Genomic DNA, 15698 nt, shown 5'->3' on the forward strand with positions numbered 1-15698 from the left:
GTTGGAAAAATATAACAGAAAATGTTGAAAACATTCAGCAGGTGAAACAACATTTATGGCGGGAGAAAAGGAGTTAATCTTTTGATTTAATATTTCATCTTAAGGATGCAAGGGATGTGAGGAAAATATTTTTATTTGTGCAGACAACAGTAACAATCTGGAACTCTGCCTGTTGAAGTGGTGGAAACAGAATCAATTAGGGCTTTCAAATGAGAATTGAATGGGTATTTGAGAGAGAATAATTTGCAGAAGCTGGCATTGTTTCAGTGGAGCAATGAACTCCCTGTTCCATAACCATTAGATGACTCAGCTTGGTTGTCTTTCATCAGAATTGATGAAAATTAAACATTGAAACATGGGCGAAGTCCTTACTGAATAGTTCTCTGTTTTTACCGTTGGGAAAGAAATAAAGACTTCGGAACTTGGGAAGTTAATGAAGAGGTCTTGGGGATAGTCTGCATAACAATAGAGGAAGTACTGCATGTCTTAAAATATATGAAGGTGGACAAGTCTCCAGGACCTGATCAGGTTTATCCAAGAACACTGTGAGAGGCTAGAGAAGAAATTGTGGGACCCCTGGTTGAGATATTTGCATCATCATTGGCCACGGGTGAGGTGCTGGTAGATTGGAAGGTTGCGAATGCTGTGCCTTTATTTAAGAAAGGTAGCAAAGAAAAGCCTGGGACCAGTAAGTCTAACATCTGTGGTAGGTAAGTTACTGGAGGGGATTCTGAGGGTTAAGGTGTACATGCATCTGGAAAGACAAGGGTTGATTAGGGGTAGTCAGCACGGCTTTGTGGTGTGAGGTCATGTCTTACAAACCTGATTGAGTTTTTTGAAGAAGTAATCAAGAAGGTCGATGAGGCAGGGTGGTAAACATGGTCTATATGGACTTCAGTAAGGCCTTTGATAAGGTTCCACAGGGTAGGCTGCTCTGGAAGGTTAGATCGCATGGAATCCAGGGAGAGCTAACTAATTAGGTAGACAATTAGCTTGATGGCAGGAAGCAGAGGGTGATGATGGAAGGTTGTTTCTTGGACAAGAGGCCCGTGTGCCTCAGGGGTTGGTGCTGGGCCCATTTTTGTTTGACATCTATATCGGTGACTTAGATGAGAATGTACAAGGCATGGTTAGTAAGTTCGCAGATAATACAGATAACGCATAGTTGATATAGTGGACAGTGAAGAAGGTTATCAAAAATTACAGGAGGATCTTTATCAGCTGAGTAAATGGGTCAAGGAACGGCAAATGGAGTTTAATTCAGATAAGTGTGAGGTGTTGCATTTTGGAAAGTCAAATCAAAGTAGGACTTTGATAGTGAACAGTAGGGCACTGGGGAGAGTTGTAGAACAGAGCGACCTTGGAGTTCAGGTACATGGTTCCCTGAAAGTGTAGTCACAGGTAGACAAAGTAGTGAAGAAGGCTTTTGGCACGCTGGCTTTCATCAGTCAGGATGTTGAATATAGAAGTTAGGATGTTATGTTGTAGTTATACAAGACATTGGTGAGGCCGCACTTGGAGTATTGTGTTCGGTTTTTGTCACCCTGCTGTAGGAAAGTTGTTATTAAACTGGAAAGAGTGCAGAAAAGATTTACGAGGATGTTGCCAGGAATTGAGGGACTGAGTATAGGGAGAGGTGTAAGGAGAAAAGGTAACTTCTTTGTGCAAATTGGAATCTGGGTTGCGACCAGTGCTAAGAGACAGAGAGAAGGCTGCAGAAGAGGCTGTCAGACACCTGACGTTCCCTCTGCATTATATAGACCAGTTCATTGTTTGGTTGACCAGTATTATTTTGCTTCTTTCTGTATTTCGTTGAAGTTGTTAGTGAGTAGTCTTTATATAATCCTAATGAAGTAGTTTTTTTATCACCTTTAACATGTGGACAGTGCCTCCTTTGTTTGTCAATACCTCTTGCTGCTGAATCAGGAAAGAACAAGGAACAAAATTTTAAAATATTTTCATTACAAGAGGTTAGACAGGCTCGGACTTTTTCCCTTGGAGTGTAGAAGACTGAAAACTGATCTTATAGAGCTGTATAAAATCGTGAGTGGCATAGATAGGGTGAATACATTCAGTTTTTTCCCCAGGGTTGGAAATCAAGCACTGGAGGGCATAGGTTTAAGATGAGAGGGGAAAGATTTAATAGGAACTTGAGGGGCAACTTTTTTACATGGAGGGTGGAACAAGCTGCCAGAAGAAGTGGTTGAGGCAGGTACAATAACAACTTTTAAGAGACAGTTGGACAGGTACATGGATAGGAAAGGTTTAGAAGTTTATGGGCCAAACGCTGGCAAATGGGACGAGCTTCGATGGGCATCTTGGTCAGCATGGACCAGTTGGGCCAAAGGGCCTGTTTTCGTGCTGTATGGCTCTATGGTTCTATAAAAGGTCAAACTTTAGTTTTAGTTGATGCCACATTCTGTTAACATTGTGATTGTCTTGTAGACACAAGAGACTGCAGATGCTGGAATCTGGAGCAAATAAAACAAACTGCTGGAGAAATTTAGCAGGTCAGGCAGCATCTGTGGAGAGAAATGGACAGTTGATGCTTCAGGTTGAGACCCTTCTTTTGGACTGATAGAGCCCAGATGAAGGGTCTCGACCTGAAACATCGACTGTCCCTTCCCTCCCCAGATGCTTCCTGACCCGATCTAGCAATTTGTTTTCTGCTTATGACTGTCGTGCTGGAGGACCTGGGGTTAAGGGTCACAGAGGTAAGAATCACAGGCTAACTTCTCAATCTGATCACCTTCACATTCTAACAAAGACAGCAGGCAGAAGAACATTCTAACAGTAAGTTACTTGCTGACTGTCCTTCCAAAACTCAGCAAACTCGATTGTTAAGCAGGACTTGGCAATGTTAAGTCAGTACTCCCCTGGTATTAGACCTTATTTCAAAAATTGGTTCTGAAGGTTGGAACCTCACTGATTTTGTATTAAATTCCACCAGCAATAACCAATAACATTCTTTCCAAGTTCCTTGCTGTACTTGCTTGCAGGAGCACACAGATCTCTCCCCGTTTCAGAGCTCTCACCATTTAGTTGAGATGCTTTTCTTTATTTTTCCTACAAAATTGGGCAACTTCATGTTTTCCATATTCTTCTCCATTTGGCTGAACTTTGCCTTGCACTTAACCTGCTGTATCCCTTTGTAGTCTTTTTATGTCTTCTTCACAACTTACTTCCCCAGCTACCTTTGTGTCATCTGTACATTTCCTCCTCTTGAACACGTTGAAATCAAGCACTGATTAATAACATTGCTTCTGTCAATGAGATGGAAATGCAGCAAAGGACCTGAAGTCAATCTATTTGGAAAATAAAGACATTTTACAGCAGAGGAACAAGAAACATCTGCCTGCACATGGTCTGTATCCTTCAATCCCCTGCTTGTTCATGTGTCTATCTAAGTGCCCCTTAAACGTTGCTGCCCTATCTGCTTCCGCCACCTCCCCTGACAGCATTTTCCAGGCACCTGGAAACAAAACTTTCCTCGCACATCTCCTTTAAATTTTCCCCCCTCATGTTAAACCTGTGCCCTCTAGTATTTGACATTTCCACCCTGGGAAGAAGACACTGACTATCAATCCTTTCTGTGCCTCTCACAATTTTGTAAACTTCCATCAGGTCTCCCCTCAGCCCCCGATGCTCCAGAGAAAACAACACAAGTTTGTCCAACCTCTCCCTATAGCTAATACTCTCTAATCCAGGCAATATCCTGGTGAACCTCTTCTGCACCCTCTCCAAAGCCTCCACATCCTTCCTGTAGTAGAGTGACTAGAACTGCCCACAATAGTCCAACTGCAGCCAAACTAAAGTTCTATACAGCTGTAACATGACTTGCTGTCTGTTATGTTCTGATGAAAGATCATTAACAGAAAATGTTCAACTTGTTTCCTTCTCCCTGGCTGCTGCCCTGTTTTTATTTCATGTCAAAAGCCTGAATGTGAATGGGATGGTTTGCCTACTGAAGCCCTCAGAGATACCTGCTCCAAGTAGTCCAACTGCCCTGCCAACTTACACAGAGTTGAGCCTCCTCCTTCATTTCTTGCATTTAGTACACATTGTGCTCAGTTTCGTTGATTTCTTTTGACTTTGCTGCTACTGTGATGCACATGTACAACAAACAATTTTCTGTCTATTTGTCCAGGATCTTGGAGAATGATCAATGTTGTAAAATTCTCTGCATTTTTTCTGTCCTTAATAAGTGTTTTCTTTCTCAAACTGCATGCTGTTCTCTTTTAACAGTTGATTGAAAAGGCACAATGGTGCTTCAGGAATGCTGTTGTCTCACAACTTCAGAGACCTGGGTTCAGTCCTGACCTGGGTGCTGTCTGTGTGGAGTTTGCACGTTCTTCTTGTGACCATGTTGGTTTCCCCAGGTGTTCAGGTTTCCTCCCACATCCCAAAGATATGCTGGCTGGTGGGTTTATTGGCTGTTGTAAATTACACCTTGTACGGGTGGGTGACAAGAGTATTGACAGGGAAAGGGGTAAGTGTTGGTCAGGAGGGCGCTGCAAATGTATATATGAGAGAGACATGGTAATAGGGAAATAAGTGAGTAAATATGGGAAGCAGAGTGTTAGGTCAGATGATGGAGCAGTTGGAGTAAAGTTAGATGCAATGTGCTGAGAGACTGTGTGGAAGGATAGGCAGTGGATAGGGCATAAGTACAGTCAGTTGGACAGGTTGAAATGTGGTTACTTTAATGCGAGATATTAAGAATGAGGGTGATGAACTTAGAGCACGGATCAGTACATGGAATTATGATGTTGTAGCCATTACAGGGACTTGCCTGTCGCAAGGGCAGGATTGGCTGCTTGATGTTCCAGGGTTGAGAAATATCAAAAGGGATAGGGAGGGAGGTAAAAGGGGGGGGGGGGGAGTGGCATTGCTAATCAGGGAAAGTATCACAGCTGCAGAAAGGGAGAACATTGTGGAGGGATCGTCTGCTGAATCAGAGTGGGTGGAAGTCAGAAACAGGAAGGGAGCAATCACTCTATTGGGAGTAATCTATAGGTCCCCCAACAGCAACCGGGACACCTAGGAGCAGACGAGTGGGCAGATTTTGGAAAGGTGCAAAAATAACAGGGTTGTTGTCATGGGTAATTTCAATTTCCCTAATATTGATTGGCACCTCCTTAATGCAAAAGGTTTAGACAGGGCAGAATTTGTTAGATGTGTCCAGCAAGGATTCCTGACAAAGAATGTGGACAGGCTGACTAGAGGAGGGGCCATACTGGATCTAGTACTAGGCAACGAACCTGGTCTGGTGACGGACCTCTCGGTGAGTGAGCATTTTGGAGATAGTGACCAGAACTCCCTGACCTTTAGCATAGCCATGGACAAGGATAGAAGCAGACAATTGGGGAGGTATTTAACTGGGGGGGGGGGCTAATTATGATGGTATTAGATAGCAACTTAGGAACATAAATTGGGAACAGATGTTCTCAGGGAAATGCACAACAGAAATGTGGAAGTTGTTTAGGGACCACCTGCATGGGGTTGTGGATAGGTTTGTCCCACCAAGACAGGGAAAGGATGGTAAGGTGAAGGAACCATGGTTGACAAGAGAGGAGGAACATTTAGACAAGAGGAAGAAGGAAGCATAAAGGTTTAGGAAGCAAAAAAGACAGGGCTCTTGAGAGTTATAAGGTAGCCAGGAAGGAGCTTAAGGTGGGACTTAAGAGATCTGGAAGGGGACAGGAGAAGGCCTTGGCAAGTAGGATTAGGAAAACCCAAAGGTGTTTGCACCTACATGAAGAACAGGAGGATGACTAAAGTGAGGGCAGAACCGCTCAGGGATAAAGGGGGAAACATGCCTGGAGGCGGAGGAGATAGGAGAGTTTTTCACTGTACCTCAGTACAAGTGATGATAATAAACCAATACCAATACCAATACCTTAATGAATACTTTGCTTCAGTGTTCACTGGGGAGAGGGACTTTGACGAATGTGAGGTCAAGAGTAGAACAGGCATGTTGAGGTTAAGAAAGAGGCAGTGTTGGAGCTTCTGGAAAACATTAGGACAGATAAATCCCCAGGGCTGGTCAGAATATACCCTAGGTTACTACGGGAAGTGAGGGAAGAGATTGCTGGGACGTTGATGATGATCGTTGCTCTGTCCCTGACCACAGGAGTGGTAACAGAGGATTGGAGGAAGGCAAATCTTGTTCTGGTGTTCAAGAAAGATAATAGGGATAATCCTGGGAATTATAGACCAGTGAGTCTTACGTCAGTGGTGGACAAACTATTGGAGGGGATTCTTAGGGACAGGATTTACGAGCATTTGGAGAAGCATAGTCTTGTTAGAGATAGTCAGCATGGCTTTGTGAAGGGCAGGTTGTGCCTCATGAGCCTAATTGAGTTTTTCAAGGAGGTGACAAAACAAATTGATGAAGATAGAGCAGTGGATGTGGTGTATATGGATTTTAGTAAGGCATTTAACAAGGTTCCTTATCCAGAAAGTCATGACATGGGATCCAGGGAATCTTGGCTGCATGGATTCAGAATTGACTTGCCCACAGAAGGCAGAGGGTGGTAGTAGATGGAGAGTATTCTGCCTGGAGGTCAGTGACTAGTGGTGTTCCACAGGGATCTGTTCTGGGACCCCTGCTCTTGGTGAATTTTATCAATGACTTGGATGAGGGAGTGGAAGGGTGGTTAGTAATTTTGTGGATGACACGAAGGTTGGAGGTGTTATGGATAGTGTAAAAGTTTGTGATAGTTACAACGGGATATAGACAGGATGCAGAGAAGTGGCAGATGAAGTTCAATCCAGAGAAGTGTGAAGTGATACACTTTGGAAGATTGAACGTGAAGGCAGAGTGCAAGGTTAATGGCAGGGCTCTCAGCAGTGTGGATGAACAGAGGGATCTTGGGGTCCACTGGAATAGAGAACATGTCCTATGAGGAAAGGATGCGCGAACTGGGGCTTTTCTTTTTGGAGCAACAGAGGATGAGAGGTGACTTGATAGAGGTGTATAAGATTATGAGGTGCATAGACAGAGTGGACAGCCAGCACCTTTTTCCCAGGGCAGCAATGGCCAATACCAGAGGATATTGTTTCAGGTGAGTGGAGGAAGGTTTAGGGGAGATGTCAGACATAGGTTTTTTACACAACCTACCTCTGAGGGTGGTGGGTGCCTGGAATGCACTGCCGGGGGTGATGGTAGAGACTGATACAATAGGGACATAAATGACTCTTAGGTAGGCACATGGATGTAAGAAAAATGGAGGGTTATGGGCTGTGTAGGAGGAAAGGGTTGGATTGATCATAGAGTAGATTTATATAGGTTGGCACAACATCGTGGGTCGAAGGGTCTGTACTGTGCTGTACTGTTCTATGTTCTATGAATAGGATTAATGGCATTGCTCAGGGAGCTAGCATTGACTTAATGGGCCAAAAGGCCTCCTTCTGTGTTGTAACAAAATATATGGATTTTACTTCTACCATTGTTCTAACAATAATCTAGTTTTTTGGAAAGAATCACCTCACCCATCCTTTCAGACATCTACCTTGGTACAAAGGTAGCTCCCTCACATCTGAGTAGGTGGTGAGGCAGGACACCAGAGACTTCAGCACACGGTCCAGGTAGACACTTCAGTGCAGGACTCAGTGAAAAGCTACACTTTCTTTCCTTTAGGATAATATTAAACACAGGCATCAGCAGCTGAAATTTTAAAAATCCTCCGGCACATTTGAAGAAAAGTGTAATTTTCCAAGTGATCAGGCTAATGCTTGTCAACACAAAAAAGAAATGTTCATATGGCACAGAAATTGGAAGCCATGTCTCTAAACATCACAAATACTAACTCTTCAAAAATATATCACAGGGCTTTAACATGTCCTGATGTAATAACTTCTGTAAATACAAGTTCTTCCTATTAGTGCAATGATCTAAGGAAATTCTCAGCCTCTGCCTCCTTTCAGTTTAATTTTATATATTTATTCACCCAATACAGTGTCAGATTTATATTGGAAATCAGCACCTTATGAAACGCTGCTTGCTTCTTAGGTTATTTATTTGATCCAAGTGAATGACGTCTCCCCTACTTTGCTATCATATTTCCAGTTATGAGTAAAAATGAAGCACATTACCTTCCATCTCTCAATAATAAGCAGCATTTGTCTTGCAGACGTTCAGATGTTCATTCCCCGATGAGTCGTCTCCTCACAGCATTGTGGTTTCCTGCAGAATCCCGTCTCATCCGCGACAATAAATCCCCCATTCAGTTCAGAATCTGGTTGCTGAATGAATATCACAAACTACAAGTAGCCAGAGCAGATTCCCTGGACCCAGAACCAGCTGGTTAAATTTACTGGTCGTGTATTGTCAGGTTGCATCAGCTGCAAAGCACAACCATTCAGAACGATGAACATAGATTGAAACACCAAAATGCAGTGCTCGACTTGAGTCAACCTTTGTCTCTCACACTGCTTGGTTATAACGACTGGATGATTTCTCATATTATCCAATGGCAAAGAAATTCAGCCCATCACACCTGTGCCATCTCACAGAGCTATTCCCTCCTCCTATACCCCTGTAACCCGTTCTCATTTACATGCCCAATTCTCCTACTACCCACACACCAGTGGTAATTTACAGCGCCTAATTAACCTACTGACTCTGCCTTTGGCATGTGGGATGAAACCAGAGCATCCGAGGGAAATTCATGTGGTCACAGGGAGAATGTACAAACCACACAGACAGCACTGGGGGTCAGGATTGAACCCGGTTCACTGGGGCTGTGGACTAACAGCACTACCTTGCTACACCACTCTACTGCCCTAGATATGCAAACATCAAAGATACAGTTTATTGTTGTCATAGAGTCATGCAGAACAAAAGCAGGCCCTTTGGCCTACTGTGTATGTGATAACCATTGTACCCATCAATACTAATCCTATTTTTCAGCTCTTGGTCTGTTGCCTTCAATCCCTTCGGGATTCAAGTGCTCATCTAGATACAAATGAGAATCTCTGCCTCCATCACCTCCTCAGGCAGTGTGTTCCAGATTCCAAACCCTCTGGGGGAGAAGATTCTTCCTCAGATCACCTCTTAATGTCTTACCCCTAACCTTAAACCTGTACCCTCTAGTTCTAGACTCAGTTACTGTGGAGAATAGCTTCCTGCCCTAACCCTAACCCTATCTCGACCCCTTATCATTTTGTACTCCTCTATCAGATCCCCCTCAACCTTCTCTATTCCAAGGAAAACAAACCCTGCCTCTCCAGTCTCTCCTCATAACTGAATGTTCCATCCCAGACAACATGCTGGTAAGTTTCCTCTGTACCTTCTCCAGTGAAAGTTGTCATGAATTTAATTAAATGAGTCATCAATGTGAAAGATTTGACACAGTTTTGAATCAAATCAGTAACAATGTAATGAATTCCCATCAGGAACACCAAAGATAGAATTTAGCCCATGATGCACCTCCACTGACTAATAAAGAAAAACCTTAAAGATGCCATTGAGAATTCGGAGTTCTGGAAAACCCTATCTCTTCTGGCTTTTGGGTGACATTTTAGCTGTGGGACTGTTTTCTTTTTGGAAGGACATCAGGCTAATAAAAAATCCAAAAGCATCTTCAATGCCATGTTAATGAGATAGTCCATAACATAGGTCAAAGCTAGGTTTTGTATTTGACGCATAGAATAACCTAAATGATGCTTGGTGGACTCCTGTGCAGTTAATATTGGGGATGATAGTTGATTAGCATTCCGCACGACACACTGCATATCTTAATCTGAAATCGATGGAGATCTAGGCAGAGTGTACTTGACTAGCTTGTAAATGAAGGTGAATTAAGAACCACGCAAACTTGAAAAAGAACAGATACTAGAACACAAACACACAACAATTTTCTGCTGTATTACCTTGTCAGTCATTTTAGCAGAGATTTTTAAAGGTATAAAATAAACACCTCACTGATATGGCCCAAATATAAAACAGTAGTTATTTGAATTTATTTATCCTTGTACATTAATACCTCATCCAGGACCAGACGTTTGGGATGGTGTTGGGAAGATGAGCAGGAAGTTGGCTGAAGGTATGATGGGAATTATGTGGCTAATCCCACATAATTCCCATCATCCAAGAAAATAGGAGTAGGCGTAAGTCACCTGTCTCCACAAGCCTACTCTGCCGTTCAATATGATCACGAATGATCTCCCCATAGCCTCCACTCCCCCTCACTGCCATCTCCCTGTCGTCCTCAATTCCATGTTTTTTTTAAAACTTCCTTCCTTAAATACCTTAATACCTCCCTGAATGCAACACAATGGACTGGCTACCCCAGGGAAACTGAGTGTTTGAGCAAGGACTTCAAACAATTATCATCTGTGTGTGAAAAAGGCATAATTTTGTATAACTCTGTTCGGTCACCACTCAGCCTCCTCCACTTCAGAGGAAACAAACCCCGTCGATTCAGTCTCTCCCCATAACTGCAAAGCTCCAATCCAGGCAACAGACTGATGAATCTAATCTGCACCCTCTCCAGAGCATCACGTTCTTCCCCCAGTGTGGTAACTGGAACAGCACACAATATTCCAGCAGTGGCCACACCAATGCTTTATAAATGTTTCTGTGTGGCTGACAAGGAGGGCTGACTTTCACCAGTCATTGTGAACTTTCAGCAGGTTTTTTTCAACTTACCTATCACTTTTGATTTAAATAATCAGTTTTTAAGACTGTTGACAATATTTTTCCATAAAACCATAAGCCAAGAGGTAATTTGAGCAGATTGTCACCCATGTGCGTACAGAATATATACTTGCACTTTTTGATCCTGGGCCTGCTAAATCAGAAAAACTTAACCAAGCTTTGCTTTTTCAAATCCCATTCATATAAAGGGCTTGTTACATTTCCTCCATATTCATTGTCGGTTAGTATGAGGCAACATTCGCTCATGCTGAACTGTCTTGCATATTAATCTAGAATACTTCAACATTTGCATCCCAAACCAATTAATAAACCATCCCATTATAATTCAAGAAAATTGAGTTAGTACTTGCTTTAAGGCAAAAAAAAGTCACAGACACTGACTATAAATAAGTGTATTATGCATCTCGATTAATATTCTCTCATGAGCCGTATTAGTCAACTGACAATGTTGGTGAAGTCCCTTGGTATGGGCAATATTTTGTAAAGATAAATTTAAAATGGGAATTCAATTTACAGATGGGAATTTACCAGCATCACATTGCAACTTTCCTTCCTAAAGTTAGAGGGATTAGGGATCTGCTTTAGATACTGACAATGTGTTTAGATTACTTATCATTAATGGATCAGTCATAGCAGATAAAAATATCACCCAGATAGCAGGGTTATTCGATTTACTTATCACCTTGTTCTTTGGTAGATTGACTTCATTTCACAGGTCGTTTGACTTCCTCCTCGATGTTCCACTTCCTCTTGGGAATGTATGTGGTGAGTCACCATCTGTACCTTAATATTTATGTCTTCATTGCTTCTAGTTCAGCTGTCCCACAAACCTGTCACATTTCTGCTGCTGTGCTTGGAGGCATTAGGTAATGTAATGGAGCCATACACAAAATAAGTTCTTCTTCTCCTCATTTAATACGGAACCTCTTTCAAGCTTCGAGCTTCAGCTCCTAATGTTCAGAGGCATCCTGCAGACTGATCTTGCGCTGTTCCTGCTTGCTCTGACTTAACTCTTTAACTGACTAGGTTACAGTGAACAGCACAAGTGTCGAGTTCCTGATAACTCCTGGTGCAATTGGGCTTTCTCTGCCCAGGTTATTACACCTGACCTCTTCTGATACTCATAGAGTTAGACTGCACGGAAACAGGTCCTTCGGCCCAACTTATCTATGCCAACCACGGTGTCTTCCTGCGCTAGTCCCATTTGCCTGCGTTTGTCTCATATCCCTCTGAGCCTTTCTTATTCATACACTGTCCAAATGTCTTTTAAATTATGTAACTGTACCCACCTCTCCAACTTCCTCTGGCAGCTTGTTCCATATACCCATTATCCTCTGTGTGAAAAACTTGCCCCTCAGGACCCCTTTAAATCTTTTCCCTCACTCTTTAAACCTTTGCCCTCTGGTTTTAGACTCCCCTACCCTGGGAAAAAGACTGACAATCCATCCTATGTATGCTGTCTTCATTTTATTAACCTCAATAAGGTCACCCCTCAGCCTCCTTTGCTCCAGAGAAAACAGTCCCAGCCGAGGCAGTCGCTCCTACATTTGACTTTTCATCAGTTTCCTCCTGATCTCGATGTCCATTGAATGTTTGGGTGCTTTATTTATCAGCAGTCTGGTTTTTTAAGTTAAAAGGATTGAGGTAATATAAATCTCTTCCAGTATAAGCACTGTGTCTGAAATCATATGTATCAACTAAACCCAAAGATTCAGACCGAAAGTTAATTTTCGTGCACCGTTTTCCAAACTTTTCTTGAGGTTGGTTGGTTTCCTTCATAAAATGCCCCATTGATTCACTTCAGGATGTCCGGGGACAAAATGCGTTGCTTCTCTCAACCATTTTGGAAGTGTCTCTGAAAAGCTCCTGCAGCTTTGCAATCTCATAGAATCTTTCTCCATAATTTAGCTTTCCTGGAGTTGGTGTATGGTTCAAGGAGTACACTTCCTCAGATTTCATTGCTGTGGCTTGGGGACCTATCACCAAACCATTTAATTACCTATAAAAGCCAAAGTGAGAGAAGCAAGCTGATAAATGTAATCCTTTTCATCACAACTGTGTATGTTTATGACCATAACAGCACAGTGGCACAGCTGCTAGACCTGCTGCCTCACGGCTCCAGTGATCCAGGTTCAATTCTGACCCCAGGTGCTGTCTGTGTGGAGTTTGCATGTTCTCCCTGTAACCAAGTGAATTTCCCTGGGGGCTCCAGTTTCCTCCCACATCTCAAAGACATGAGGGTTGGTAGGTTAATTGGCCGCTGTGAGTTGACCCTAGTGTGTAGGTGAGGGGTAGAATCGGGGAGGAGTTGATTTGAGTGTGGGGAGAATAACATGGGATTAGGGTAGGATTAGTGTAAAAAATGGGGAGGTTGACAGTCGGTGTGGAATCAATGGACCAAAGGGCCTGTCTCTGAGCTGTATCTCTTTATAACTCGATGACTTTTGAAGATGTAAAGGTGTGAGGAGTTTTGATGCAGAAAACCATCAGGTGGTGACTAGCAGAATTACATTTAGACACCAAAGAATGAAGGGTTTATACTGGGGCAGATCTTCTGCCAGGACCTGTGGACAGGTAATCCTGCACCTGCAGTGCAGGCCTCCAGTGCAGCAGAGTGCAGGCCAACACTAATCTCCAATGGTGCATCAGCATCCTCCACAGGTTCCCCCATCCTGGGGCTGCGCGTCTGCACACCAGCTGGGTCTGACAGAGGTACAACCATCCCAATAAAATGAACAGGAGAAATCAGCTGCTCGCTGCCTGTCACAGTTGTTCTGAGGTTGCAAACAGAAACTTATACTGGGTGAGGTCCAGTGCTTTAAATCAGCGCACGTGGTTTCCCCCATGGTTGGGAGCTGAGCTCCCAGTGGAAGACTCTACCCCTAATCACACTGAGTGCGATCCAGGAGTTGGCAATCTCAGGGACTGGAAGAAGAGCCTCATTGTTTCCTGCAGAGAGTTGCTGATGGACAGGGATATTCTTCTTTAGTTGCTGGTTCTGAAGACATGGGAGCATCAGCTTGTGGTCAGACTCAACTCCCAGACAGTCGGTTCCACTGAGCCCACTCCGCAGCTGATGCCACACACACACCCAGGCACTAGCACCACAGACAACTTTCTCCAACAAAATGTCCTGCAAGTGTTATTGGAAAGAATGGGGAAAATAATATTTGCAATACCATAAAAGAGGTAGAGTTTCAAAGTGTGCTTGTTCCATACAGTATAGGCACCACCCTCTGTGTGACAAACCTGCCCCTCAACTCCCCTTTAAATCTATCCCCTCTCAGCTTAAACCTATGCCCTCTAGTTTTAAACTCCTCTATCCTGGGAAAAAGAGTGCGACCATCCACCTTATCTCCACCCCTCATGGCTTTGTAAATCTTTGTTGGGCCATCCCTCAGCCTCCTTCACTCCGGGGAAAAGTCCCAGCCTATCAAGTTTCTCCTTACAACTCAAACACCCCAGTCTCAGCAACATCCTTGTGAACCTTTTCTGCACCATCTCTATCTTAGTCACATCCTTCCTATAGTAAGGTGACCAGAACTGCCCACAACATTTCAGGTGTGATCTCACCACTGCCTCACACAATGTCCTATTTTGTTTGGTCCAGGCCTCAAACAAATATTAATCCTCTCAGCTCCTTTGTAAGGAGCATTAAATTCCAGGGCCACATTTTCTATTTCATTCTGAAGCCAGTAAATATCAGTCAGTACCAACAATTCACTTCCAATAAGTAAAGTTCTCAAGAAAATCTCCCTCAATATAACTTTACAGGCTTCAAAAGAGTTCAGCAGAAAAGGAATTTTCATAACAATGTGTTTAGCTTCAGACTGCCTTTGAAATGAGCTCCTGGGCAAAGTCATCTGCATGAAAATCTTGTTAATTTCCAATGAAACTCACATGGATCTGAGCAAAATTGAGGACAGTCAGTTACTCAGCCGCATACCAACCCCACCCTGGGAAAAGTAAATATTTTTCTCCCAAAACTAATTAACAAGGCTAATTAACTGCTATAAATTGCCCTTTGTTTGTAAGTGAGTTGTCAAGTTGTTGGGGGCGGGGGGGGGGGGGGGTAGATGATGGGAATTTGGGGAGAACAGATTAAAGGGAAAAATTAATGGTGGATGGGATTGCACAGCACAGATTCGATGGGCTGAAGTGGCTCCTTCTACGTGATAAAGAAATGTGGAGTCCATCCTTTCCAGAGTGGATTTAGAGGGAACTTCCTTGGCACACCGAGGACTCACCCATCTGCAATACCTGCTACGTGATGACTCTGTGCCTCAACATATGATGGCTACAACCTCAGTGCTACCCTCTCCGGCAGGGGATTACAAAACATGATGGAGATCAGATCTGGCGGAATACACTATATCAACTTCCTTATCTGGGAAGGGAGAGCATGCCAGCGATATCAGGGTGCAGTAATCATAACCATCTTCAAGAAAGGAGACAAGTCCAATGGTAATAATTGCAGAGGAAGGTGTCTGCCTCAGGGAAAGTCATTGCAAGGATCTCCTCAACCACCTTCACCCAGCGGGTGAAGAGTCAACATGTGGATTTTGCCCATTGAGACATAAACCTGCTGTAGATGGCCTTCTCAACCTCAGAAAAGCCACCTATTGTCAAACCCAGTGCAAATCACATGGTCTACCAGCCAGCAGTGATCCTTGGTTTCCTGTCAGCTTCAGAGACATGGACAGAAGAATAAAGAGGTACCACCATTTCTGTCCCCATAAAATCATCTCGCCCTCTTGGCAAACCAAACTCTGCAGCTTCTCTCAAGCCAACATCTCCAGCATTAAAGCTCGGACCACTCCCAACAGCTCTGTGGGGCAGGCCACAATGCCTGATACCTGACCGCACTCCAGAAACAAACACTCTCCTCTGCACCCCAACATGGCAAGACATCTCCAAGAAAGCAGAGGAAACACTTCAGAGCTATTCTCAGCCTCCTTCAAAAAAGGAAACATCCTCACTCATGGAATCCCCGCCCTGACCACTCAGAATGACCAATGGACATCTGGGAACGCAC

At 43.5% G+C, this 15698-nt stretch overlaps 1 protein-coding gene across 1 annotated transcript in view; it reads right to left on the minus strand.

Moving 5' to 3' along the window:
* Nucleotides 1-15698, minus strand: part of LOC127582485 (leucine-rich repeat and immunoglobulin-like domain-containing nogo receptor-interacting protein 3) — a 154234-nt gene that overhangs the window by 72893 nt on the left and 65643 nt on the right. The window lies entirely within an intron of this gene.

This window comes from Pristis pectinata, chromosome 24 (assembly GCF_009764475.1).
Source record: "Pristis pectinata isolate sPriPec2 chromosome 24, sPriPec2.1.pri, whole genome shotgun sequence".
In the NCBI taxonomy this organism is placed as follows: Eukaryota; Metazoa; Chordata; class Chondrichthyes; order Rhinopristiformes; family Pristidae; genus Pristis; species Pristis pectinata.